A 27,548-nucleotide genomic window follows, 5' to 3' on the forward strand; every position below is an offset into this window, starting at 1 on the left:
CAACCCTGGCTGGCCCTGTCTTGTATGCTGTAAAAAAAAATCTGGGGTGCAGTGAAAATAAATGTACACTGGCCCTGTCTTTTATGTTGTAAAAAAACCAAGGAGAGCTGCAGTTAAAATAAATGTACACTGGCCATGTCTTGTATGCTGTAAAAGATCTGAGGTGCAGTGAAAATAAAAGTACACTGGCCCCGTCGTGTATGCTGTAAAAAATCTGGGATGCAGTGAAAATAAGTGTACACTGGTCCTGTCTTTTATGCTGTAAAAAAATTGGGGTGCAGTGAAAATAAATGTACACTGGCCCTGTCTTGTATGCTGTAAAACCTCTGGGGTGCAGTGAAAATAAATGTACACTGGCACTGTCTTGTATGCTGTAAGAAATCTGGGGTGCTGTTGTTAAAACAAATGTACACTGGTCCTGTATATTGTAAAAATTCAGGGGTGCTGCTGTTAAAATTAAAGTACATGGTCCAGTATGCTGAAAAAATACAGGGGTGCTGCTGTTAAAATAGAAGTACACTGGTCCTGTATGCTGTAAAAATACAGGGGTGCTGTTGTTAAAATAAAAGTACACTGGTCCTGTATACTGTAAAAATACAGGGGTGCTGTTGTTAAAATAAATATATACTGGCCCTGTCTTGTATGTTGTAAAAATTCTGGGGTGCAGTTAAAATAAATGTACACTGGCCCTGTCTTTTATGCTGTAACAATTCAGCAGTGCTGCTGTTAAAATAGATGTACACTGGCCCTGTCTTGTATGCTCTAAAAAATCTAGGGTGCTGTTGTTAAAATAAGTGTACACTAGTCCTGTATGCTGTAAAAATACAGGGGTGCCTGACCTTCACAACACTGTATGGGAAGAAGAAGCCAAAAGAAAGAAAAAGGATCTACCTCTGGTGCACTAAAGGTTTAAAATATAACTTTTAATTGTTGAATAAAATAGTTGATATCTATTATCACAAATCTTAGGGATATATTTTATGCAAAGTATTATAAAACATGTATAGAAAAAATGTGAACGTTTGACAACACTGTGAATAATAAAGAAAAAAGAGATAGATAAATGTTTAAAAACAGCTGAGTGTCTTTTTTATGTCTGCCTTCTTTAAGTCACTGTATAAGCATAATTAACTGATACAAAATATCTTATTACAGACAGTGTAACACCAATTCTATTCAATATTTAAAACTATACATATTCTTTCCTGTGCAACGGCTATCCCCTACCCCTTTTTTCCTTCTTATCGTAACAACACTGTATAGGAAGAGGGTCCTCCTACCACCATTTGCATGCAGTCTGCAAGTGCTGGGAGGAGCACTGCCAGTCCAGTTGCTGATATTGAGATTGAGGATGTCACTGTAGAAGTACACCAGGATGAGGAGGATTGAGGATGTCACTGTAGAAGTACACCAGGATGATATTGAGATTGAGGATGTCACTGTAGAAGTACACCAGGATGAGGAGGATATGGGTGTAGCTGGCACTGAGGAGGATGTTGACGATGAGGATTCTGATGGTGATGTGGTTTGTTTGAATAAGGCACCAGTGGAGAAAGTTGTTGGCCATGGGATGAGAAAGCCCATTCTCATGCCTGGGCAACATACCAAAAAACCACCTCTTCGGTGTGGAATTATTTCCCCACAAATGCGGACAACAGCTGTCAAGCCATCTGTTGCCTTTGTCAATCCATAATAAGTAGGGGTAAGGACATAAACCACCTAGGAACACTAACACCTAAATGATGTGGTTTGTTTGAATATTATTTCTCTCTGAGGGTGATGTCAAAGTCAGAAAAATATCACGCTGCACATTGCCATATATGCACCTCATGCGTGTGCCCGCTGCACGTGCATGAGCCCTCCCGTGTGTGCGTATACTCGCGGTTGCGTGCACCCGCAGGCGCACGATATGCGCATTTACGGTAGAGTTTGTGTTCGTCTAGCGGGCGACTCAATCGTAACATATTTTAGTCATATAATGTATTTTGTAGATTATGGTCCCTTTGATAGAATCTGAAAGTTTAGTTAATATAGCATGTTCGGGGACAAAGAGATTCCTCTTTGTTTGATACGAAGGGTCAGACAGGGGTTACACAGTGGTGTTTAGTATCCATCGGAAGAGAATATAATTAGCAATATTCCGGTGTTGGTTTGAAGCGGATTACTCGCTCGTGCGTATAGTTATGGACATAAGAAGTTTATGGACATTTACTATATTTGCACTTTATTACCCATGCGGCGGGAAACCCAGTTTCCCTCCCACCTGAGCAGTTTGGAATAGTCACAGCCCACCTGTATGAACCAACCTATGACCTTTTGTTATAATGCGGAGACGAATTCCTGTGTCCAATGAACAATAAGAATGTAGGGACCATTGTACTGTATTGTGTGTAGTGTATAAAAAGACAAGCCGATCTGGGCCAGCTCTCTACTCTTCTCAACGGTTCTCATCACTGATAATCGGGAGCTGGATATCCAGAAAGGCGCTTGCAATTGTTCCCCTTGTGCGTAAGTTCTCTGCAACCATATTTCTCTCCTATTTTGTTGTAAGCCATTCTCTCTCTCCTTCCCCCTTAAATGTAATTGTGTCTTTGTTGTATTTTAACGTGTAGTAACTCGGTTAGGTATTTTATGTTAGTTTGGTAGTGTATAACTTGTATTGTGTATTCTTTTGCGATTGAACGTTCATTCTCTCCCTTAAAAGGTGTTAGACCCTTAGACCGGTATTTGAGTGTTTATTATATTGCTAAAGGGTTCTCAGAGCGTAAGAGTCGCTCATACAGCTTTTAAACTAACAAAGTTACACTGTGTTGCATTTACACCTTATCTCTGCACAAAGGTTTACAATTTAAGTACATTGTTTAGGAAATTGTTACAAAGGTTTAACGCTGTGAGCGTCAGCGCCGCTTGTGATCTCCTCGTGGTCTCGAGCGTCCGCTACGCTGATAGCGTATCATTACGTTAGTCGGCAGCCCATAGCGTGCTTGCCTTTACGCTTTAAGCCGTGAGCGAACGTGCCGCTCGTGCGTCTCGTCCACGGCTAAGCGTTTGTTACGCTACGTGCGTACTCTTACGGTATTCCATACGCCAATTGCGTACTGTGTTCATTAACCTGCGAGACTATGTGTTCTTGAGCCCACGGCAGCCGCGTTTGAAGGGTGGATTAGGTCTGCCCAACTCCAATGCCCCCCGTCTTAATTGGAGGCAAGGCGTAAACTGAGACTGAAAGAGAACAAGGGGAACCTCTAACTAAAATGGAAACACAAAGATAGGGGAAACTACTGAACACTACAATGAATGTATGTGCGGCGTGGCCGCCAAGACAAACTGAAACAAAAGTGACGCTGTCCAGACGCCAAACAGGACACCGTTGTATTTCAGCTAGGACAGCAATGGCGGAAACCTCTGCAGAAAACACCAAAGCAAACCCAAATAAAGAAAATAAGGCTTCAGCCAAATAGTGCGCAAAGCCGCTACTCACGACACCATGAAGGGTGTATGCAGAAGGAACAGGACCGCAAGGCTGAAGGTACAGGATCACTGGACCGGAAGGCTGGAACAGATTCCCAGGACTAGGCTCCAGAAACCAGGACACAGGCACAGACTGGCTGCAAACAGGAACACTCCAGACGCAGGATACAAACTCCACAGGAAGCTGACAGGTTCTCACAGGAACATACAGGTATAATGACAACTTCTATCACCAGCCCTGGACTGCAGGGCTAGTTGGGTAATAAGGTAAACACGCCCCAATCAAGATGGCTGAAACCAGGCACAAGGTAATGGCCAAAATACAGGCAGGTTAGGTACACAGACAAGAGCCAGACTGCAGTACAGAGACTCACCATTTAATGACCAAATATCTGACAGGTGAGGCTAAACACATAGAAACAGGCTGCAGTTACACAGGCTCACCACCGGCGGCCAACAAGAGTCTTCTAAACCAGTACAAGAGAAATCCTGGCATGCAAACAGCATTATAACATAAAATTCATAAACAGAAAGCAAACAGGAATGAACCACTGCTTGTGGTTCATAACAGTACCCCCTCCTTAAGGGTGGACTCTGGACACCCCATAAAAGCTAAGGGGAACAGAAACAGAGGTATAACATAAAATACATAACCAAAATGCAAAACAGCCGTGGCTCATAACAGCGCAACAGAGGTAAAAGTAAGATTTTTCTACCAGAGTGTTAGAGAGAGATTCTTCTCAATTATTTAATGTTAGGGACCCCAAAAATCAGCATAAGCCAGAAAGCCCAGGGCAGCATACCAGTGAAAAAAACGATACTGTTAATAAATTAGTGTTAGGAAGCCGAAGCTATATATACAGAAAGTGATACAAAAATAATGAGATGTAATTAAAATAAAGAAATAGTGTTAGTGAAGAAATTATTAAGTGATACGTGTTAATAGAATGTAAAGGTATGCCACACTAGAGCCATCCAGACAATCCAGGGGCACCGCACCCCACACCTCCATTACCCCAATCTGGGTCTATGATTAACCAGCAAGGAGCCACATGATTATGGCTCCTTACTTAATATATCTAAGCTAAGAGTTACCTACCTTGGAGCTACCCCATAGTGCTACATATGGCATATCAGGACCTGCACCTCCTCCTAATGCAGGATCCTATCTGCCTCTCACAATAGACATATATAGTGGTAGATGCTCAATTAGGCCAAAAGATTGCACCGAGGTAGCTGGATGACTAAGCTAAGCCCTCTTACTATCTCTCTCCCTGCCCATATAACATTGGCAACATGAAAGGCAGTGGTGCAAGTATGCAGGTACGCTCGGATACGGAGTACCCTTAAGAATTTGTCAGCGAGTTCGCAGTACAACCTGCCACACACTTTGCACCCATGACCGCCATTACCACAATTATAATGCGCCACAAAGCAACAAGACCATGCTGCTTGGCAGCATGACGGCGCCTCCCAATTGGTCAGGGTTACTGGGAGCGCGATGGTGATGTCATGACATCACATCACGCTTCCTCTTTTGGTGGCTGTGGTTGGCATGAAGAGAGGATCCTGATAACACGTTCCCGCATCGTCCCTTGCTATTTCCATTCACTTGGCTCATGTGACGCATTGGCACTGAGCAGCTTTTGTTCTTCACAGGCTGGGATTCTGGGCATGTTTCTGGCTTCACTGTGTCGGGTCATTCATTTCTAATATAAAGTGGACACTACTATATATTTCTATTATTATGGGGGTATTACTATATATTTCTATTGTAATGTGGACGCTACTGTATATTTCTATTATTAAGAGGACAATACTATATATTTCTATTATACCAGGGGCACTACTACAGTATATTTTACTGTTATAATAGAAACATTACTATATACTGTTAGTAAATTGGGGGCATTACTATATATATTTATTATACTGGTGCATTACTATATATTTCTAGCCTTGCCTCCAGAGTGCAAAGAAAAGGGGCTGTGTCGTGTGGCCACACTGCACGTGTTATGCAGCCACTCCCACTAGTGACATGTGACCATGTCCCCTCACAACACATGACCATGTCCATTTTTCGGCACTCAGTACCACTAAGAAAATATTTCTACTTGCACCACTGAGGGCAGTGGGGGTAATTCAGACCTAATCGCTTGCTAGCATTTTTTGCAGCGTTGCGATCAGGTCAGAACTGCACATGCATATGCACCGTAATGTGCAGGTGCATCGCATGGGTACAAAGCAGATCGCTGCTAAGCAATGGGTTTGTGCGAAGAATCCATTTGCACGGGCGATCGCAAGGTGATTGACAGGAAGAAGGCGGGTGGGTGGCAACTGACCATTTTCTGGGAGTGTTTGGAAAAACGCAGGCGTTTCCAATCATTTGCAGGGCAGGTGTCTGACGTCAATTCCAGTCATGGACAGGCTGAAGTAATCGCTGAGTCCTGGGCTACTCAGAAACTGCACAAGATCTTTTTGTACCGCTCGGCTGTACATGCGATCGCACACTTGCACAGCTAAAATACACTCCCCCAGTGGGCGGCGACTATGCAAATGCAGGTCTGCAAAAAACAGCTAGTGAGCGATCATGTTTGAATTACCCCCAATGTACAATACACAGCTTTGTGGATCGTATCATATAGCTATAGGATATCAGCATGGGTTTATAATTGGCCACCATAATGGCTAATGATAGGTCTAGAGTTAAAAAGCTCAAAGTACTGTAAGTTCAGATTTAGGAGGTACAGTAAGGTCTATATCAAGGTTACAGATACATGTTAGTTTTCTTTTGTGTTATAATTATTTGAAATACAGTAGGCGTTTTCTTAGAATGACCTTGGTAAAACACTTTTATAGAAATAGAAGCTTCTGGTCTTTGAAACGAGCCAGTTTGTTTCCTATATGGGCTCCTTCAGCAAGACTTCAGAAGCCACAAGAATCTGCTTGACAAGCCACAAGCACTGGTTTCGCCTATTATATTGACCATAAATAATTTGAATTGGTCCTGGATCACGAACCCAGGGCACCCCTGCAAGTGCCTAGAGGCAATCCAGTTTGGAAACCACTGACTTAGGGAATAAATGTTTGTTTGAAGCTCATTTTCCAAAAATCCCTCTGCTGCTTCAGGACTTTACCGCTGTTTTCTTCTTTGGTCCAGTCATGTGTTGCGGCTCTCAGGACCCTGCAGGTCAGTTGTTGGTCAAGTCCTAGGAAGCAGGTCAGAGATTCTGTACTGCTGATCACATCCAGCGCTGGTTCAGCATTTTTTTTTTAAATTGATATTGGTTTTTAAGTGAAAATTAGACTAAAACTGTATGATATTATCTCCACTCTAGTTGGTTCAAATGTAATTAACATTTGTTTAGGTGGTCTCATAGCACTTGTATTTGTCTATTTTGCATTGAAACAAAGTCTGTGTCATTGGAACCCTTACCTAAGTGTCCTGTTAGTTGCTTTTCATTTTACCTTGTATGCCTCATTGCCATGTTTTGCTAATCACACAGTGTAACGTATGTGGTGTGCCAAACATGGCTATTTCTTCACTTTTTAAGAGGATTTATTAATAAAAATAAAGGCAACTTCAAGCAAAATATATTTAAAAAATAAATGTCTATTTTTATTTTAAGTAAAATATAGCCTATTTTTTCTTCTTCTTTTTATTTTGTAATTATTATTATTATTTACTCTGCATTATAAAATAGGTAATTTTGGACTAAGATTGGACCAGAAATCTTACAAATTGTCCTATAAGAGGAACAAGATGGCGAAAGCCTCATGACTCATGAAGAGTCATCCTTCAGCACTCAGGAGAGGAAAAACCCCCTTGTGGAGGAAACCTCTTGGGACCCATGGCTGAAGGACTGGCCATCCCTCTAGGCATTAAGAGACTATGCAGAGTTTGCCCAGACCGACCGCCCAACCACTAACCTTGCATAACCCAGTCATCCCTTCTGTCGCCTAAAATCTGCTATATTGACCTTATACCTGGCCGGTGAAGATCGCACCTACAGTCGATGGTGAGAGAGTGAAAAAAGAGAACAAGAGATGGATAGGGGAGGGGTGAGGGGGACAGTCATAACCACCATAGCACTTGTATCTGGTGCTAACAGGGAGTTACCAACTGTACAAATGTAGCCAGTCTCATCATGGCTACATCATACCGCAATTGCATCTTGTTAGACGCCACCGCGCCGCGTACATCCGGATGTCTAAGATGTTTGTGCGTCCATTTCACATGAATGGGAGTGGCAAATGCAGCAGCTAGGTGCAGGTGCGCATAGCTGCGTCGGGGGTGCACATTTACCTCAGATATAGCCATGATCAGCATGGCTACATCTGCATATAGTATTGGATAAAAACAAAAGTAATCACTAAAGCACAATATAATTCTCTTACACCTTTGCAAATTAATAAAAATGGAACAGGCTGCAAAACTGGCACACTGCGATTTAGGCAGGCAGAGAGAGAGAGAGTAAAGGATTTACCTTGCAATATATAATAGGCTCACCAAACAACTCCAAGGAGATGTTATAGGTGCAGCCACACATAAAAGATTTAATTAAGGACATTATAGGCCCATCTAAACAGTGCTCTTCAAATATCTCCAATGACCTATTTGCAGCAGCTTGTGGTTGTTAAGTAACAGCACTGTCCCAGTAGGTGTGAGATTTTGTTTTTATCCAATACTGTGCTATCCCCAAGGTCATAAGTCATGTATTATAGTAGTCATGCTAAAAGTCTGCCGATGGTTCGAACTAAGCTGCCCTTATCTTTGTCCAGTCACTAACCTTATGCTGGTGTGCTATGCCATCCCAGGCCTCAGGAGGCATATGCAAGTGACAGCAACAGCACAGCCCTGATATAGGCAGTTGCCATTATGACATCACAGAATGAACTCACACACCCCACCACTCTCCTGTTGAATGTTATCTGCTGTGGTGTCCTCTAGCATAAATCCAATAGAAACCAATACAAACAAGCAGCAGCACTCGGAGACTGTTATAAAGTTCAACACATAAAATACAAACGTTTCGGGCACAGCTTGACAAATGGGCAGTTGTGCAGCGAAACGTTGTATCGCTATGCACTTATGTGTTTTAATACATTGACTTTCTAACTTAGTCTTCGAGTGCTTCTACTATACAAATATATATATTATATACAAATATATATATATATATATATATATTTATCTTAAATTCAAACTTAGTAAAAAGTCTTATTGCCAGTGGAAAATGGTGTATTGCCCAGCTTATCTTCATTTTGCTCTTTACATTATTACCCAGGTTGTTAGTGGCCATCGGCCTTTCGTCTTCAGTCATCTCTATATACATTACATACAGGTGCACTGCTGACACATATGGAATGTGTGTATGTGTGTCCTGAATGTTGTTCTACAGTATAGGTAAGAGCTGGTAGCATCAGGCTGTGAAAGGTTACACCTGCTCCAATTTCCTTTGGCCATGTGATAATTACACTACCTCCCAAAACCTCACAATAGCCATAAACAAATGTATTTTTTTTCTGAAACATGCTTCTTCAATATATACTGTGAAATGTACATGAAAAAATCATGGAGCAGAGGAAAAATCCTTATGGAAAAACTCACACGATCAAATTACAATGAAATTCTGTGGTAAAACTGTGCCTTTTTTCCCCCTAATAAGTATATTTGACAGACTTTATGTATCACCAGAATTGGAGCACCAATGTGAAGCTTTACCAAATGTTAAAAATATTCTGCCACTAGCTCTGTTGCTGAGAAAATGATAATTATAGGACCTCATACCGATCCAGTTGGATCTGCTTGAGAAGCCACAAGGACTGGTTTTGCCTATTATATTAACCATAAATAATTTGACTTGGTCCTGAATCATGAACCCAGGGCACCCCTGTAATTGCCTAGAGGCAACCCAGTTTGAAAACCACTGACTTAGGGATAGATGTTTGTTTGAAGCTCATTTTGCAATAAGCCCTCTGCTGCTCCAGGACTTTAGCGCTGTTTCTTTTTTGGTCCAGTTATGTGTTGCGGCTGTCAGGACTCTGCAGGTCAGTCATACTGCTGATCACATCCAGCTCTGGTTCAGCATTTTTTTTAAATTGATATTGGTTTTTAAGTGAAAATTAGACTAGAAAATTCTGGGGTGCTGTTATTAAAATAAAAGTACATTGGCCCTGTCTTGAATGCTGTAAAAAATCTGGGGTGCTGTTGTTAAAATAAATGTACACTGGCCCTGTCTTGTATGCTGTAAAAATTCTCGGGTGCAGTGAAAATAAATGTACACTGGCCCTGTCTTGAATGCTGTAAAAATTCTGGGGTGCAGTGAAAATAAATGTACACTGGCCCTGTCTTGAATGCTGTAAAAATTCTGGGGTGCAGTGAAAATAAATGTACACTGGCCCTGTCTTGTATGCTGTAAAAATTCTGGGGTGCAGTGAAAATAAATGTACATTTGCCCTGTCTTGTATGCTGTAAAAATTCTGGGGTGCAGTGAAAATAAATGTACACTGGCCCTGTCTTGTATGCTGTAAAAATCCTGGGGTGCAGTGAAAATAAATGTACACTGACCCTGTCTTGTATGCTGTAAAAATTCTGGGGTGCAGTGAAAATAAATGTACACTGGTTCTGTCTTGTATGCTGTAAAAATTCTGGGGTGCAGTGAAAAAAATGTACACTGACCCTGTCTTGCATGCTGTGAAAATACAGGGGTGCTGGCTGTAAAAATTCTGGTGTGCTGTTGTTAAAATAAAAATACACTGGCCCTGTCTTGTATGCTGTAAAAATTATGGGGTGCTGTTATTAAACTAAAAGTACTTTGGCCCTGTCTTGAATGCTGTAAAAATTCTGGGGTACTGTTGTTAAAATAAATGTACACTGGCCCTGTCTTGTATGCTGTAAAAATTCTCAGGTGTAGTGAAAATAAATGTACACTGGCCCTGTCTTGAATGCTGTAAAAATTCTGGGGTGCAGTGAAAATAAATTTACACTGGCCCTGTCTTGAATGCTGTAAAAATTATGGGGTGCAGTGAAAATAATTGTACATTTACCCTGTCTTGTATGCTGTAAAAATTCTGGGGTGCAATGAATATAAATGTACACTGGCCCTGTTTTGTATACTGTAAAGATTCTGGGGAGCAGTGAAAACAAAATGTACACTGGTTCTGTCTTGTATGCTGTAAAAATTCTGGGGTGCAGTGAAAAAAATGTACACTGACCCTGTCTAGCATGCTGTGAAAATACAGGGGTGCTGGCTGTAAAAATTCTGGGGTGCTGTTGTTAAAATAAAAATACACTGGCCCTTTCTTGTATGCTGTAAAAATTATGGGGTGCTGTTATTAAAATAAAAGTACATTGGCCCTGTCTTGAATGCTGTAATAATTCTGGGGTGCTGTTGTTAAAATAAATGTACACTGGCCCTGTCTTGTATGCTGTAAAAATTCTGGGGTGCAGTGAAAATAAATGTACACTGGCCCTGTCTTTTATGCTGTAAAAATTCTGCAGTGTAGTGAAAATAAATGTACACTAGCCCTGTCTTGCATGCTGTGAAAACTCTGGGGTGCTGTTATGAAAATAAAAGTACATTGCCCTGTCTTGAATGCTGTAAAAATTCTGGGGTGCTGTTGTTAAAATAAATGTACACTGGCCCTGTCTTGTATGCTGTAAAAATTCTAGGGTGCAGTGAAAATAAATGTACACTGGCCCTGTCCTTTATGCTGTAAAAATTCTGGGGTGTAGTGAAAATAAATGTACACTAGCCCTGTCTTGTATGCTGTACAAAATTCTGGGGTGCAGTGAAAATAAATGTACACTGACCCTGTTTTGTATGCTGTAAAAATTCTGGGGTGCAGTGAAAATAAATATACACTGGTTCTGTCTTGTATGCTGTAAAAATTCTGGGGTGCAGTGAAAATAAATGTACACTGGCCCTGTCTTGTATGCTGTAAAAATTCTGGGGTGCAGTGAAAATAAATGTACATTTGCCCTGTCTTGTATGCTGTAAAAATTCTGGGGTGCAGTGAAAATAAATGTACACTGGCCCTGTCTTGTATGCTGTAAAAATCCTGGGGTGCAGTGAAAATAAATGTACACTGACCCTGTCTTGTATGCTGTAAAAATTCTGGGGTGCAGTGAAAATAAATGTACACTGGTTCTGTCTTGTATGCTGTAAAAATTCTGGGGAGCAGTGAAAACAAAATGTACACTGGTTCTGTCTTGTATGCTGTAAAAATTCTGGGGTGCAGTGAAAAAAATGTACACTGACCCTGTCTTGCATGCTGTGAAAATTCAGGGGTGCTGGCTGTAAAAATTCTGGGGTGCTGTTGTTAAAATAAAAATACACTGGCCCTGTCTTGTATGCTGTAAAAATTATGGGGTGCTGTTATTAAACTAAAAGTACATTGGCCCTGTCTTGAATGCTGTAAAAATTCTGGGGTACTGTTGTTAAAATAAATGTACACTGGCCCTGTCTTGTATGCTGTAAAAATTCTCAGGTGTAGTGAAAATAAATGTACACTGGCCCTGTCTTGAATGCTGTAAAAATTCTGGGGTGCAGTGAAAATAAATTTACACTGGCCCTGTCTTGAATGCTGTAAAAATTCTGGGGTGCAGTGAAAATAATTGTACATTTACCCTGTCTTGTATGCTGTAAAAATTCTGGGGTGCAATGAATATAAATGTACACTGGCCCTGTTTTGTATACTGTAAAGATTCTGGGGAGCAGTGAAAACAAAATGTACACTGGTTCTGTCTTGTATGCTGTAAAAATTCTGGGGTGCAGTGAAAAAAATGTACACTGACCCTGTCTTGCATGCTGTGAAAATACAGGGGTGCTGGCTGTAAAAATTCTGGGGTGCTGTTGTTAAAATAAAAATACACTGGCCCTTTCTTGTATGCTGTAAAAATTATGGGGTGCTGTTATTAAAATAAAAGTACATTGGCCCTGTCTTGAATGCTGTAATAATTCTGGGGTGCTGTTGTTAAAATAAATGTACACTGGCCCTGTCTTGTATGCTGTAAAAATTCTGGGGTGCAGTGAAAATAAATGTACACTGGCCCTGTCTTTTATGCTGTAAAAATTCTGCAGTGTAGTGAAAATAAATGTACACTAGCCCTGTCTTGCATGCTGTGAAAACTCTGGGGTGCTGTTATTAAAATAAAAGTACATTGCCCTGTCTTGAATGCTGTAAAAATTCTGGGGTGCTGTTGTTAAAATAAATGTACACTGGCCCTGTCTTGTATGCTGTAAAATTCTAGGGTGCAGTGAAAATAAATGTACACTGGCCCTGTCCTTTATGCTGTAAAAATTCTGGGGTGTAGTGAAAATAAATGTACACTAGCCCTGTCTTGTATGCTGTACAAAATTCTGGGGTGCAGTGAAAATAAATGTACACTGACCCTGTTTTGTATGCTGTAAAAATTCTGGGGTGCAGTGAAAATAAATATACACTGGTTCTGTCTTGTATGCTGTAAAAATTCTGGGGTGCAGTGAAAAAAATGTACACTGACCCTGTCTTGCATGCTGTGAAAATACAGTTGTGCTGGCTGTAAAAATTCTGGAGTGCTGTTGTTAAAATAAAAATACACTGGCCCTGTCTTGTATGCTGTAAAAATTCTGGGGTGCTGTTATTAAAATAAAAGTACATTGGCCCTGTCTTGAATGCTGTAAAAATACTGGGGTGTTGTTGTTAAAATAAATGTACACTGGCCCTGTCTTGTATGCTGTAAAAATTCTAGGGTGCAGTGAAAATAAATGTACACTGGCCCTGTCTTTTATACTGTAAAAATTCTGGGGTGTAGTGAAAATAAATGTACACTAGCCCTATCTTGTATGCTGTAAAAATTCTGGGGTGCAGTGAAAATAAATGTACACTGGCCCTGTCATGTATGCTGTAAAAATTCTGGGGTGCAGTGAAAATAAATGTACACTAGCCCTGTCTTGTATGCTGTAAAAATTCTGGGGAGCAGTGAAAATAAATGTACACTAGTCCTGTCTTGTATGCTGTAAAAATACAGGGGTGCTGTTGTTAAAATAAAAGTACACTGACCTTGTCTTGTATGCTGTAAAAATACAGGGCTGCTGCTGTTAAAATAAAAGTACACTGGTCCTGTATGCTGTAAAAATGGGTGTGGTTCATCAAATCGACAGTGTCTGGTCGACAATGTTTAGGTCGACCACTATAGGTCGACAGTCACTAGGTCGACATGGATGGAAGGTCGACAGGGTTTCTAGGTCGACATGTGCTAGGTCGACAGGTCTAAAGGTCGACATGAGGATTTTTTTTTGTGTCGTTTTCTTCGTAGAGTGACCGGGATCCCAAATTAGTGCACCGCGTCCCCTCGCATGGCTCGCTTCACTCGCCATGCTTCGGGCATGGTGCCTTCGCTCCGCTACCGCTTCGCTCGGCACACTTTACCGTTCCAATCGTAGTCCACATGGATCATTAAGTATGAAAAAATCCTAATTAAAAAAAAAAAAAACTCATGTCGACCTTTAGACTTGTCGACCTAGCACATGTCGACCTAGAAACCCTGTCGACCTTCCATCCCTGTCGACCTAGTGACTGTCGACCTATAGTGGTCGACCTAAACATTGTCGACCTAGACACTGTCGATCTTCAGACCGGATCCCGTAAAAATACAGGGTTGGTGTTGTTAAAATAAAAGTACACTGGTCCTGTATGCTGTAAAACTACAGGGGTGCTGTTGTTAAAATAAAAGTACACTGGCACTGTATGTTGTAAAACACTGGTTCTCAAACTCGGTCCTCAGGACCCCACATGGTTCACATTTTCCAGGTCACCTGGTAGGTGACTGTGTATCACCAACTGTCACATTTTAAAAATCTACAGGTGACCTGCAAAACATGGACCATATGGGGTCTTGAGGACCAAGTTTGAGAACCTGTGTAAAATACAGGGGTGCAGTGAAAATAAATGTACGCTGGCCCTGTCTTTTATGCCGTAAAATTACAGGAGTGTTGTGAAAATACAGGGGTGTTGGCACTGTCCGCAGTTGCGATGTCTAGGCCTGACCTTTACAACACTGTATGGGAAGAAGAGGCTCCTATCACCATTTGCACGCCATCTGCAAGTGCTGGGAGGAACACCGCCAGTCCAGTTGCTGATATTGAGATTGAGGATGTCACTGTAGAAGTACACCAGGATGAGGAGGATATGGGTATAGCTGACACTGAGGAGGATGTTGACGATGAGGATTCTGATGGTGATGTGGTTTGTTTGAATAAGGCACCAGTGGAGACCATTGTTGGCCATGGGATGAAAAAGCCCATTGTCATGCCTGGGCAACATACCAAAAAATCCACCTCTTCGGTGTGGAATTATTTCTCCACAAATCTAAACAACAGGTGTCAAGCCATCTGTTGCCTTTGTCAATCCATAATAAGTAGGGGTAAGGACGTTAACCACCTAGGAATATCCTCCATTATACATCGGTGTCAAGCCATCTGTTGCCTTTGTCAATCCATAATAAGTAGGGGTAAGGACGTTAACCACCTAGGAATATCCTCCATTATACATCACCTGCAGCACATTCATAAGTCATTGTCAAGTTCAGAACCTTTGGGTAACTTAGCGTAAGCAGTCCACTGACACCTAAATGATGTGGTTTGTCTGAATATTATTTCTCTGTGAGGATGAGGATGTAAACACTGAAGGGATGATCTGAGGATGACATCTTGCCACTGTAGAGCCAGTTTGTCTAAAGAGAGATAAATTGCTTCTTTTTTGGTGGGGGCCCAAACAAACCAATAATTTCAGCCACAATTGTGTGTCAGACCCTGTCACTGAAATGATTGGTTTGTTAAAGTGTGCATGTCCTGTTTATACAACATAAGGATGGGTGGGAGGGCCCAAGGACATTTCCTTCTTGCATGTCTTTACTTTGCAACATCATTCAAGGGGTGCTGCCCTATATGGGATGCTGTCCCTCTGCACTATCAGTCCAGGGGTGCTGCCGCACTTCTGTTTAAGTCCAGGTGTGCTGTTGCCTGTGTGCTATGGTTTGTAATTCTCCAGGGGTGCTGCCTATGCTGTAAAAGTCCAGGGGTGCTGCCGTATAATTCCAGGGGTGCTGCTGTACTTGATCCTATGTTTAAATGCAAGCCTAGAGCAGATATGAAACAAGCTGGAAAATCACAAACAGATTTGTGAAAACATAGCTGCAAAAGTGGAAATGGAAATTGCTCTTTTGACGAAGTGTTTTTTAATAAAGTGGGGAGAGACCACATTTGTGGCCAAAGTCAGTGTGACTCCGGAGAGACAGAATCATAATCCAGTGCAACTGCTGGAGAGGTTAAAGAGATATTTCCTGCCAGAGCATTAGACAGAGTTTCTTCACAATTATTTCATGTTAGGGACTCACTCAAATGAATGCCTCCAATTAGTCAACCTTAATTTTGATTTATTATTGATGTTTCACATTTTGGGATTATTTTAGAAGATGAGCATTTGCTGTACAGGGTTCTTTTCCTAAGGGCTGCGAAGGGTTATCGCAAGACCTAGCGGTGCTAGAAGAACAGAGTTTCAGTGATCTTGCATTGCATCAGCTTTCCATTGCACTGCAGCACTAGATGGGCCAGGAGCTTCTGTGAGGCACAATCAGTTACTGAATAAGGCCCAGTATGGAGTCTTATGGTGGCTTACAGCCAGGAAGATGTCTGGCTTGCCAGGCTGAGGCATGCTGTGGGCACACAGGTTAACATTGCTTCCTCCCACAGTCCTAAGCAGGGGCTGAATAACAAAAAATTCACTACATAGTCCTGCTTAGTACTGTACCGAAACAACCCAACCTCAACTTGCCCCATCTGGGGCAGCTGTGGGGGCTCAGGAGGGGCTGCTAAAGCATCTAAGGGGCTGCTTTATTTAAAAATTAAATATGAAAAAAAACAAGACACACAGGTATGCTCACATGCGTGTAACTGGGACACACAGGTATGCTCACATGTGTATAACTGGGAGCTGTGAAAAACAAAAATAAGGCATCTGCCACAAAATATGTAAATAAAAATGCAATAAAAAAATAGGAATTTAATACCTACCGGTAATTCCTTTTCTTGTAGTCCGTAGTAGATACTGGGGTTCTGTACTTTAGTACCATAGGGGTATAGATCGGGTCCACTGGAACCTGGCACTTTAAAACCTTTAGTGTATGTATGTGTGTGCTGGCTCCGCCACTCTACACCCCTCCTACCAGACTCAGTCTAGGAAACTTTGCCCGAGGAGACGGACATAACATGAGAGAAAGGAATAATACAACAGCGGTGAGGCAAGCCAACACACAACTATAACTGAAAGGAGGGCGCTAACCAGAACAGAGGATAGCAACACCAACCAAACCAGGATAGCAAGACTATCTCAACAACAAACTGGGACCGCAATGGCGGGCCAACCAAATACTTACACAGGTAAGCAGGATTGAAGCACTGAGGTGGGCGCACAGTATCCACTACGGACTATGAGAAAAGGAAACCCAGTAGGAATTAAATTCCTATTTTCTCTAACGTCCTAGTGGATACTGTACTTTAGTACCATGGGGAAGTCCCAAAGCTCCCAAACAGGTGGGAGAGTGCTGAGACCCCTGTAAAACCGCCTGACCAAATTGAAGGTCATCCTTGGCCAAGGAGTCAAACCTATAGAATTTTTTAGAGTAGATTTTTTATTCACAGAAAAAAAGGTCAGAAACAGAGAATAACGGGGCGTGGCCTGGCCGGCATACTGGGTGTCAGCGGTTTCGCAGAGCTCCCGCTCACCTGACAGGATTGGGGGTCTTCCTATCCCTCTGGAGAGCCGTCTTAGCCCTATTGTGTGCCCGCAGCCCTGCTGAGTTGCGAGCACCCGCTCCTGGCGCCCGGAGACACAAGCGCTGCTTCCCATGAGCTGTGGCTTAACCTCCCGGGTGAAGCCGCGGTCTGGAGTTTCCGGCTGGACACAGAGGTTAGTGCGCCCAGCGTATTGAGCTTTGGGGCTGCCCTGGCGTGCTCGGTGACCCCCCCTGGACCCTCCAGACTCACCCCACTAGACAGCAGTCCCTGTGGCTGCCGCCCGTGAGTGGAGGCCGGACTCCCCGAGTGCAGCCGCGGCCTGAAGTGTTAGGCGGGACCTGGCAACGGGAGGTGCCTGGCGCAGAAGTAGATGCGCCACAAATATTGGGATACGCCCTGAGGCATTCTGTGACCCCACTGGACCATCCGCACCTATCCCTGCAATAGAGGGACCAAGCAGTTGCCGCAAATGCATTGCGGCCCGGTCTCCCTGGTGACGCTGCAAACATACATCTCGTGTGGTGCCCGGCTGCAGAATACATCCGGTGCAGTGTTTAGGCACAGTTTCCATATTGACCCAAGGGGTGTCTCTGTCTGTTGTGTGACGACCCTTGCATCGCCTGCATAGGTCACTGGTCCCCGTGAGGTCATCTGCCTTTCCTGCCCTGGTGAAAGAGGAGATCGCATGATACTGAGGATCCGGTGGCTGCCATCTCCCTTCAATGCTCTCGGGCTAATCTCAGCTACCTTCACAGTATCGACCAACGACCTCCAAGATTTTGCTCTCTCCCTCTTTAAAAAATTACTGCCCTCCGCTGACACCCGAGATTTGCTGATTGACAGGATCCATCGCTTACCGAAGCCTCGTTCCGCTCCCAGTAGCTCTCCTCGAGACGTCCTCTTGCGTCTCCATTTTTTCCACATCAAGGAGGACATTCTCAAGGCCACCCGTATGGCAGAGGACTTGGATGTCTTGGATAACCTACAAATATTTCCGGATCTGTCGCTTCACACTATAAATAAATGCAGATCCTTCCAACCTATCACAAGGGCCCTCCGTGACCAGGAGATACAGTATAGATGGGGGTTCCCGGTTAAACTCCTGGTTCAGAGGGATGGCTCCACCTTCGTCATCTCATCATTGGAAGCTGGCGTCAAAATCTTGGCTGACTGGAACATTCCTGTCTCGGTCCCTCTGTCTTCTCAAGGCCCTCCAGTACAATCGGACTGGTACAAAGTGGGATGACATTCTACCGACTTGATACCTCTACCTTTTCTAGTCCTTGCTGATTGGATTCCAGACGCCTGATGCCGGGACAATTTCTGTTCTTTGGTCCTGATGTCTCTTTACGTTGCTATGGATTGTCCCTGACATAAGTTACTGTTTTTGAAGAGACTTTTGTTACTGTACTTCCTGGACTGGCGCTGGGTCCTGATGTTGCACTCGCAAGTATTGTTTATTTCTAGTATATGATATCTGACGTTTACATGCTTAGTTTATATGCATATCTTTTGTGGTTCTTACATGTGTTGTTCTGTATAAGTTTCCATGGGTGGGGCTCGCATTGGCCTCCCACCACAAGTTAACTATGTTGCCTTTTTTTTTTTTTTTGCGGCACCTACTGTGGCCCGATATACTGGGCCTTTTGGGTTCTTTTTGTGTTTTTCTGATTTTTCTTACCTCTTTTTTTTCTTCCTTTTGTGTCTTTTCCCTTTTTCATGTTCCCCAGACAGGTACTTCCATGGCACCCATACGCGCTTTTGCTTTTCTGTTCATTGATGGTTAAGGTTATTTCGCTCAATGTCAAAGGCCTCAACTCCCCTCATAAGCGTAGACTGGCTCTTTCTACATTTCATAATTATAGAGCTGACATTGTGGCCCTACAAGAGACACATTTTTCTTCTTCATCCCCCCCCCCCCCTGCTTTTCGAGACCATAGATACCCCACCTGTTATACTGCTAATGGCCCCGCTAAACGCAACGGCGTGGCTATACTGTTCCATAGACACACTCCTTTTACCCTACAGCGACAGATCCAGAATAAGAACGGCCGTTATCTTATCCTTATTGGTACTATCGACAATACCTTAGTGACCCTTGTATCTATATATGCCCCTAACTCCCGTCAAATCCCATTCCTGCGGGAACTCCTTGAGGAAGTATATAAGGTTAGACAGGGGGCGCTTATCCTGTTAGGAGACTTTAATCTAGTCTTAAATCTTAAAATGGATAGGTCTTCCTCGCAAGGCACTGGCCCCTCTCCTCGAGATGTGGGCCCGTCCCTTGCTTTTAAGAAGCTGCTTGCAGAGTTCGACTTGTATGATGCTTGGCGCGTCTTTTCCCCTACAGAGAGAGATTATACTTTTTTTCTGCTGCTCATAACAGTTATTCTAGAAACGACCTTATTTTTCTAGACAAGAGGACTCTCCAACATACCCAAAAACTTAAAATTCTCCCCATTACTTGGTCGGATCATGCCGCTGTATTGTGGTCCTGGGACAAGGGTTCACACCTTTCCCCCCCCCCCCCCCCCCCCCGCCCCTGGCGCCTCCCAGAATATCAATTGACGGATCCTGAGACTCTGAAGGCCCTTACTGTGTCTCTGTCAATGTATATGCAGACCAATGCCCCTGAGGATACTTCTATCTTCACGTCCATCCAAAAAGGAGCTCAGCTCAAGGCTCACTCTAAGAAAACGCAGGCTGACTTGGAGTTGTCTCTGCGGTCTTTGGAGTCTCAGAATCAAATACGCCCTACTCAGGCTTTGCATAAGCAACTTCAGGAGGTGCAAACCCAACTCCAGAAGCTTATCATGCTCCGTATGCAATCGGCCCTAGCTCGCTTTCGCAGCAAATTTTATACAGCTGGAAACAAGGCCACACATTTGTTAGCACGCAAACTTCGTAGCCGCCATGCCCATAATCGTATCCAATGCCTCGTTGCCCCTTCAGGCAAGCCATGCCTTAATCCCCTTGATATTGCTAATTTATTCTCTAAGTTTTATGCCAAATTATATAACCTGCGTAAGGATTCTACTATACCTCAGCCCTCTGTGGCTTCTATCTCCGCATTTTTAAATGGCCTTCCTCTCCCCTTTAGATGATGACACCCTGACATCCCTGAATGCCCCTTGGTCTCTGGAAGAGATACAACTTGTGATTCAGCAATTGCCAAAAAACAAAGCCCCCGGGCCTGATGGCTTCATTAACTCCTTTTACTCCACGTTCAGTGGGGCACTCTCTCCTCTTCTCCTGCAGCTCTACTCCCAGGTCTCCAATTCAGGGTCCTTCCCAGAGGAAATCGTTGAATCCCAAATCGTAACCATCCCGAAGCCAGGTAAAGACACTTCTGACTGCAAAAATTACTGACCTATTGCCCTCCTTAACACCGATTTAAAAATGTATGCTAAGCTAATAGCCAACCGCTTGAATCCCTTACTCCCACGTCTCATACACCCAGACCAAGTTGGTTTTGTTCTTGGCCGTCAGGCCCCCGACAACACCCAGAGAGTCCTCGATCTAGTTGAGTGGTGTTCCCGCACTAAATCATCGTTTCTCTTACTTTCTCTCGACGCAGAAAAGGCGTTCGATCGCCTCCATTGGGGTTATATGCGCCAAGTGTTGCTCAGGTTTGGTCTCCACGGGGACATCCTCCGTTCTATCTTAGCTCTTTATGATGGCCCTTCTTGTCAGCGTCCGGGGTCTTACCGGAATGCTGGGGCCACGGGGCGGGCTTCACGGGCGGCTGGGCAGCGGCGGTGGAGGGCTGCGGCGCTGGATTCAAGGGAACAGGCAGCGGTAATGGCGCTGAGGGGGTCCGCTTGTGGCGGCGGGACACCGTTGCAGTGGTTCGCTCTCGCTAAACCGTTGCCTAGGAGACATGGGGCAGTGAGCAGCATGTTGTCAGAAAAGCTCTGCATTACTGCGCGCCACCATGTTGGAGACCAAGTTTCTGACATAATTCCTGTTCCTAGTTTTCCAGCCAATCCAGGGAGACTTCTTCCTATAAAAGGGGGCTGGTTTAGGACAGGGACGCCAGTGCTTCAAGTTACAACCCTGTTGTAGGTGCTTTAGCCTGTGCTCCCAGGATTCCTGCTGTATTCTGGTACTTCTAACCCTGCTTTGCCAGTTCTCAGTTGCTGCTGCAGTTTTCCCGTCCCTAGCCTGCTGCTGCCCGTGGCGACGCTCTTGAAAAACCCGGTTCAGTAAGACCCTTTGGGCACGGACGACCCCGGGTCTCTTGCCTCGTCCTCCAAGCCACAGTCCTCAGATTCTTGCTTCCAGCCAAGTCCTCGAACCACCATTTACAGTCCTCAGCTCGTTATCTCCAGCTTCATCTTTCAAGCCACAGTCTACAGTTCTCAGTCTCCAGTCACGACCCAAACTACCGTCCACAGTTCTCAGCTCCTCTACCGCAGTTTCATCTTATAAGTCACAGTCCACGGTTCTTGTCTTCAGCCTCGTTTTTACTCTCACTCACAGTTCCACAGTTCTTTGTCTACGACCACGTTCTCAAGTCACCGTTCATCAACCTCAGTTTTCTACCTCAGCTCTGTACATAATAAATACTTTCCATTGACTCTCAAGCTCCGCCTACATCCTTCATTGCTCCGTGTCCCATGCAAAGGAACTATATCCAACCCCCTCATTTTGTTCTTCCCCAGCCTGCTACCTCCTTGGGCAAGTCTCAGCTGCCGGATCCCCAAACTTTGCTAGACGTGACACTTCTGCTACAATATTTAGTAATGGTTTTCTTTCCTCCCCGTTTCATATTTCCAATGGTACCAGGCAGGGGTGCCCCCTTTTCCCGCTGATATTCATGTTAGCTATTGAACCCCTTGCCCAAATGATTCGACTATCTCTGACATTTCCTGGTCTTACTGTATGTGACACCTCTCATAAGCTCTGCCTTTTCACAGGTGATGTTTTATTGTTTGTTTCTGACCCGGGGACCTTGTTGCCCATCCTGCATAATATCTTGGGGCGTTTTAGTGCTGCTTCATATTATAAATTGAACACTATGAAATCGGATGCCCTTCCTATTAATATCCCAACCTCTGTTTTACATTCTTTGAAGGCGCGCTTTCCGTATACGTGGAAAGACTCCTCCTTAACGTACCTGGGAATCTCCATCCCCTCTCATTTCCAGAATATACACTCTTTCAATGACGTGCCTTTGCTGGCTCACCTAACCTCACTGACTTCTGCTTGGATGGGCTACGAGGTCTCCTGGCTGGGCCGCCTGGTGGCATTTAAAATTATGTTGTTACCTAAACTTATGTATTTATTTCGAGCCATCTTCTACGCTGTTCCCTGTAAACTGTTAACCCAGATGCGAAGATTGATGTTGTCGTATGTTTGGAAATGTAAACCTCCTCGATTGGCTTATACATGTATGGTTCGCTCTAAGTCACAGGAAGGCCTCACACTCCCTGATTTACTCAGGTACCATGAGGCGTCTATGCTCTCCCAACTGTCCGACCTGTCTCTCCCCCCCCCCCCCCACTCTAAACCATGGGTAGATCTAGAACGTGCCCTATTCCGGGACTTCCCCCTCACCAATCTCCTGTGGCTACCCCGACAACTCCGCCCCCAATATCCACTGTCACCCTCTTCCATATCCAACGCCCTGACAATTTGGGACTCCAGACTCCTACCTTCCTTTAACATTACGGTACCCACTAGAAACATCTCTCTATCTGCATTGGATAAAGTATTGCCTTATCTCCACTTTTCCTACTGGAGACGTTTAGGTATGGAATCTCTCACTGATATCTTCTCCCCGGCCTCCCTTCTGTCATTTTCTGATCTACAAGCTAAATATAACCTTGACCCTTCAGCCTGGCTCTATTATCACCAACTTAAACATTGGATAGACGGTGTGACCATTAGCCCTAATGTCTTCCAAGTCCCTACCAACAGTCTCCTGAATAGATTGACTAAACTTTCATCATGTGGAGCCATTTCTGACTGGTATAATTTGCTGTCACCTCCGATCGCCACGACTAAATCTGCCGCTCAAATTAAGTGGGAAACCGATCTCCATCGTACCTTCACTCTTAAGCAGTGGGAATCCATTCATCTTTTCTTCTTTCTCTCTTTCTAAATGTACTAATCACACCGAAATGCACATTAAATTATTACATAGACTATATTTCACCCCTTCTAAACTACACAAGATCTGGCCGACCACCTCTAAATTCTGTTGGCGCCTCTGCCACCATGAAGGTACACTCTTGCATATTTTCTGGGACTGCCCTGCCCTGCGCTCCTTTTGGGATAAAGTATACGACCTTATTCACTCGATCACTGACACGTTAGCCTGACTCAGGACCCTTCATTAGCGCTACTGCACTGGTACCCAGACACTGTCCCCAAGTCGACTCGCTATGTCCTTGGTGGGTCTGGGACTCCAGGTTGACAACAAAAAGGTCGACACACCTTAGGTCGACGTCAATTGGTCGACACACCTTAGGTCGACATGGACAAAAGGTTGACATGGACAAAAGGTCGACAGGAACAAGGTCGACATGGAAAAAGGTCGACGTGAGTTTTTTATGTTTTTTTGGTGTCGTTTTCTTCGTAGAGTGACCGGGAACCCCAATTAGTGCACCGCGTCCCCTCGCATGGCTCGCTTCGCTCGCCATGCTTCGGGCATGGTGCCTTCGCTCCGCTCCGCTTCGCTCGGCACAGATTACCTTTCCAATCATAGTCCACATGGATCGTTAAGTATGAAAAAGTTCCAAAAAAGAAAAAAATTGTGAAAAACTCATGTCGACCTTTTTCCATGTCGACCTTGTTCCTGTCGACCTTTTGTCCATGTCGACCTTTTGTCCATGTCGACCTAAGGTGTGTTGACCAATTGGCGTCGACCCAAGGTGTGTCGACCTTTTTGTTGTCGACCTGGAGTCCGGATACCGTCCTTGGTCACATTCTAATTGCAGCCAGAGCGACAATTGCTCAAAACTGGGAATCTCCCTCCCCCTCCCTTTGCAAAAGTTATCTCTAAGACCCACTTTCATTTTGAGATGGAAACCAGAGACGCTGCATACTCTACATCCCCTTCTTCCCCTATTATGAAGTGGCTCCCATGGCACACATATATTTCCAAAAATAAGGTGGTCTCTCCATCGTCCCCCGCCATACAGAGCCCTCCCTGTGACTCGGACGGCCCTCTCGCTGCAGAACATTTATGATTTATGTATATTTTTATGTTCTGTGTACCGCTTTTGGATGTCCTGTCTCCTCCCTTCTAATATTGTTTTTGCCCCATTGTTATTCCATTCTCTTTTGTCTTTTCTGTATTCTTGTTTTGATTCTATATTATTAATAAAAACTTAATGTTGAAAAAAAAAGAAAAGAAACAGAGAATAACTGTGCAAGTAGTCAATCAAAGTAGGAAGCATGGGATACAGATACATGACAACATGGCAACATATCAGCAGTCCAGTACATATAAAATACAGTTCCCACGGTCAGTGACAAAAACTTGCAAGAATACATGGTCAGCATAACAAAAACCTGTATACAAGTGTGTCAGAAGCCAAAATTAATTTTCAAACGCAACCTGGCAAATGAGACTAACATTCGCCAAAAGCAGCAAAGTAACAAAAGTTAAAAAAAATAAAATAAAGTGAAATAACATAGAGTAAAGTGCACTGCGTATCAAATAGTGTAGGCGTATAAACCAGACATGAGGTCAAACCCTTACATAGAAGGCTCATGAGAGGAATACACAGATCCCAGTCAGGGGACCCATATTTTATCAAATTTAGAACCAGCATTATTTTGTATATATACAAAACACTCCTTGGAGACAGAGTCATTCACTAGCGCCTTAAAGGAGGAGAAGGTGGGTCCCTTAGGAGCCATCCAAGCTCTTGCAATAGAGACCTTGGCCAGGGCACAAATGTTATGGATATATAACTCCTCCCATCTAGTCAGAGAATCTGAGCCCACTATTCCCAGGACAAATAGCTTTGGTGTCAATACAGATACGGGCATTCCTGTATCCCCCAGGGTCAACTGAACCTGAGACCAAAAGGACTGCACAGAAGGGAATCCCACATGAGATGGCAGAAAGTTCCCTGGGCAATGAGACATTTAGGACAGGTGTCAGAGCGCCCACATACAAACCCGGCAAGCCTAACTGGAGTCATATAGGCTCTGTGTAATATGAAAAACTGTATTTGTTGAAATCTAAGGGATTTAGTAACAATACGTGGATATTCCATAGCAATTCCCCATTCCTCCTCATCTATCGGACCCAGGTCACCCTCCCACTTCAGCCGTAACCGAGAAAGCAGATCAGTGTGATGTAAGGCAAGGAGATGCAGGTAGGAGAGAGAAATTGATTTAACAGGACCCAGATGAAATATAAAAGTCTTAATGGGAAATGGTAGGAGTGTAAGAGGTGTGTTCCTAAACTGTGCCTGTAAAGTGTGCCTAAGTTGGAGGAAGCAAAAGAAGCATGAGTTAGGTAAGCCAAACTCGTCCTTCAATTGTTGGAAGGATTTCAGTGTACCATCACAATATAGGTGAGACAGTCAAATTATAGATTTAGGGGCCCACACACTATGGCCAGCGAGAGGGGAGTGTCCGGGTCAAGTTATTGTTGCCTAAACAAAAGTTTAGGCTACAATAACATTTTAATAAGTTTGACCCTGCCAGTGACCGTTAACAGAAGTTTACACCATGATTTAGATTTGCGTATAGTGTATTGCATCAGAGGTTCGAGGTTTAAGGGGATAAAATCAGCAGAATCATTAGTAATCTGAATGCCTAGGTACTTAAATTGGCCAGTCCAGCAGGTAGGGGAATTTTAGGGGTAGCAGGAGGAGGGCCAATTACCGGCATTATAAAGGATTTGGACCAATTTCTGCAAAGGCCAGAAAATTTACCAAAGCCATCTATCACCTGTAGGAGGGCCGGCATGGACACAGCATAGTCATGCAAGAAATACAGTAAGTTGTCCGCGTAAAGGGCAATCTTATTCAGACTAGAGCCAATGCATATACCCAGTATATCCGGATGTGACCTAATAATACACGCAACGGGTTCAATGGCAATAGCAAAAAGTGTGGGGCAAAGGGGACACCCCTGTCTAGTACCCCGCGACAAAGAAAATGAGGCAGAAATAAAACCATTAAAAGAGATCCTGGCAGTTGGCTGTTGATAGAGGAGTCTGATCCAGCGTACATAATTTGGACTATTCATGACCTCCCACAAATATAGTCATTCAATGCTATCAAAAGCTTTGGCCGCATCTAAAGAGACTACGACCAAGTTGGAGGAAAAATCATGTGGGGCTTGGTGGACAGTGTACAGGCAATGTAAATTAGTGGACATGGACATGCCAGGCATAAAGCCAGACTGATCTGGGTGATTTATGGTTTTGATAATGGCATTAAGCCGCAGGGCTAGATTTTTTGCCAGGATCTTGGCATTGGTGGAGATAAGAGAGATTGCCTATAAGACTCCAACAGCTTGGGGTCTTTTCCGGGTTTTGGTATTACAATAATAACAGCCTCGGACATGGAGGAGGAAGTCTGTTTTCAGCAAAAAGATCTAAATATAAGGAGTGTAGAATAGGGGCAAACACATTAAAACATTTTTTTATATAATTCAATGGGAAGCCCATCACTATCAGGGGCTTTACCACCCAGAAAGGGACCAATTGCTGCAGCTACCTCCTTAAGCATTATAGGTGCTTCAAGAAAGGCGCAGGCCTCAGAAGAAAGTTTAGGGAGGGTAATGGCCGAAAGATACTGACAGAGCTGGGAAGCCGAGCAAGTTAAACGGGACCTATAGACATCATGATAATAATTTAGGAATGTCCGCGCAATGTCTGGCATAGTGTCAACAGTGGCACCAGCAGGGTCAATCACCTGTATAACTGCAGTCCCAGGACGATCACAGTGTATAAAATGAGCCAAAAGACTACCAGGTCTGTCAGCATGCATATAAATAATAAATAAATTATATGCCCTAAACATAAGAGACCTAGGGCCAAATGTAATAGAGTGAGAGTTTCAAAAAGTGAGAGGTTTGGTAAGGTTTTGCAGTTTTTTTTAAAGTGGCAATCATTTACACAGCAAGATCAACCTGGTTTTGCAGTATACATGATTGCCACTTTAAAAAAAACTGAAAAACATTACCACATCTCTCACTTTCTGAAACTCTCACTCTATTACATTTGGACCCTAGAGTTTTTGTCTGATAGGTGGGCCAACCAGGCTGTTGGAGCCAACAGCCAACGAGTCTTGTTAGAAGGTAAACCATACGTTAAATAAAGTA

This window comes from Pseudophryne corroboree, chromosome 2 (genome assembly GCF_028390025.1).
Source record: "Pseudophryne corroboree isolate aPseCor3 chromosome 2, aPseCor3.hap2, whole genome shotgun sequence".
NCBI lineage: Eukaryota > Metazoa > Chordata > Amphibia > Anura > Myobatrachidae > Pseudophryne > Pseudophryne corroboree.